Raw genomic sequence first — 2,208 nt, 5'->3', positions numbered from 1 at the left:
ATGACATATCCCCAGAAAGGCTTAAAACACCTACAAACAGCATAAAAGAGCCTGCTGACATATGCCCTAGCATGGTTTGTTTTTTAAACAGCCAAAATCACCACACTTTGGCATGTCGAAAAAATGACCAAAAAAGCAAGGCTATAGTATGGCAAAAAAGTCAAAATATGACAAGTAGTAAAAAAGGCTGAAAACACCTCAAAACAGCATAAAAGAGTCTAATGACACATGCCATGGCACAGAATGTTGGAAAAAGGGCCAAAAACATCATAATTTGGCATGTTGAAAAATGACCAAAAAATCAAGGCTATAGTATGGCAAAAAATGTAAAATTTGACATATCCTAAAAAAGGCTGAAAACACCTCAAAACAGCATAAAAGAGCCTAATGTCACATGCCATAGCATACACTGTTGCAAAAACGGCTAAAAACACCATAGTTTCTTATGTCGAAAAAAATGACCGAAGAAGCAAGGCTATAGTATGGCAAAAAATGTCAAAATATGACATTTCCCAAAAAAGGCTTAAAACACCTCAAAACAGCATAAAAGAGTCTAATGACACATGCCATGGCACAGAATGTTGGAAAAAGGGCCAAAAACATCATAATTTGGCATGTCGAAAAATGACCAAAAAAGCAAGTTATAGTATGGCAAAAAATGTCAAAATATGACATCTCCCAAAAACACCTTAAAACATTTCAAAACAGTATAAAACAGCCTGCTGACACATGCCATAGCATAGAACACTGCAAAAACAGCCAAAAACACCATAAAAAAGTATGCCAATATAGCCCGGAAGGCCTCCTTCTTCAGCTTGAGGACCCTCTTCACTGCTGATGTCCACTAGTGTCCACTTCGGTTGCCGCCTTGACAAGCACTGACAAACTTCTGACCACAGCATCCAGAAAGCGCCTCCACAATGGAAGTTTTGAAGAAGGACCACTCAGATTCCATGTCCCCAACCTCCCCCGGGATGCAAGAAAAGATCCCTCTGAGGTCTAAGTTGAGGATCTCGCGGACAGGGGCCTCCGCCAGACGTTCCCAGTTCACCCTCACTACACACTTAGGTTTACCAGGTCTGTCCAGCAGCCTTCCCCACCACCTGATCCAACTCAACACGGGGTGGTGATCAGTTGACAGTTCCGCTCCTCTCTTCACCTGAGTGTCCAAGACATACAGCCACAAATCAGATGATACGACTATGAAATCGATCATCGAACTTTGGCCTATGGAGCTCTGGTGCCAGGTACGCTTATGAACATCCCTGTGCTCGAACATGGTGTTTGTTATGGACAATCCATGACTGGCACAGAAGTCCAATAACAAAACACCACTCGGGTTTAGATCGGGCAGGCCGCTCCTCACAATTACGCCCCTCCAGGTTTCTCCGTCGTTGCCCACATGAGCGTTGAAGTCCCCCAGAAGAACTATGCAGTCCCCAGTCTGCACCCTTTCCAGGCCACCGCCCAAACTCCAAGAGGGCCGGGTACTCTGAACTGATGTTGGATGCATACGCACACACGACAGTCAGAGACCCTCTCGTTCCCTGGGGTAAACTCTAACACAGCGGCGCTCAACCGGGGGCTCGTGAGTATCCCCACACCTGCCCCGCATCTCTCACCCAGGGCAACTCCGGAAAGTCCAGCCCCTCTCCAGGGGTATGGCTCCAGAAAGTGCTCTGTGTGGAGGTGAGCCCAGCTATATCTAGTTGGTACCACTCAACCTCCCGCACCAACTACGGCTCCTTACCCACCAGAGAGATATCGTTCCACGTCCCTAGAACCAGTTTATGATGCTGAGGATTGGCACATCCGGGGCTCTGCCCCCGCCTGCCACCCAGCACACAATGCACCCGATCCCTTCCCTGCGGACCCACAGGGTGGCGGCTCCAAGGCATATTTATGATATGTCAAAATTTGACATTTTTGACATGGCCTTTGTATATTACGGCACGTCTTCACAAGCTATTATATGCCGTTTTCAGCCATTTTCATGACATTTCAAAATTTGACATTTTTTGACATACTATACTATGGCGTTTTTTTTGCCACATTTTTCAACATGCTACATTATGATGTTTTTGGCTTTATTTTGCCTTTTTTCCACCTTGTATACTATGACACATTTTTATTAGCTACTATATGTCGTTTTCAGCCATTTTTATGACATGTCTATATGTATATGACATACTATACTATGGCGTTTTT

Source organism: Plectropomus leopardus, chromosome 17 (assembly GCF_008729295.1).
Source record: "Plectropomus leopardus isolate mb chromosome 17, YSFRI_Pleo_2.0, whole genome shotgun sequence".
Lineage (NCBI taxonomy): Eukaryota > Metazoa > Chordata > Actinopteri > Perciformes > Serranidae > Plectropomus > Plectropomus leopardus.
This window is presented reverse-complemented; position numbering follows the sequence as displayed.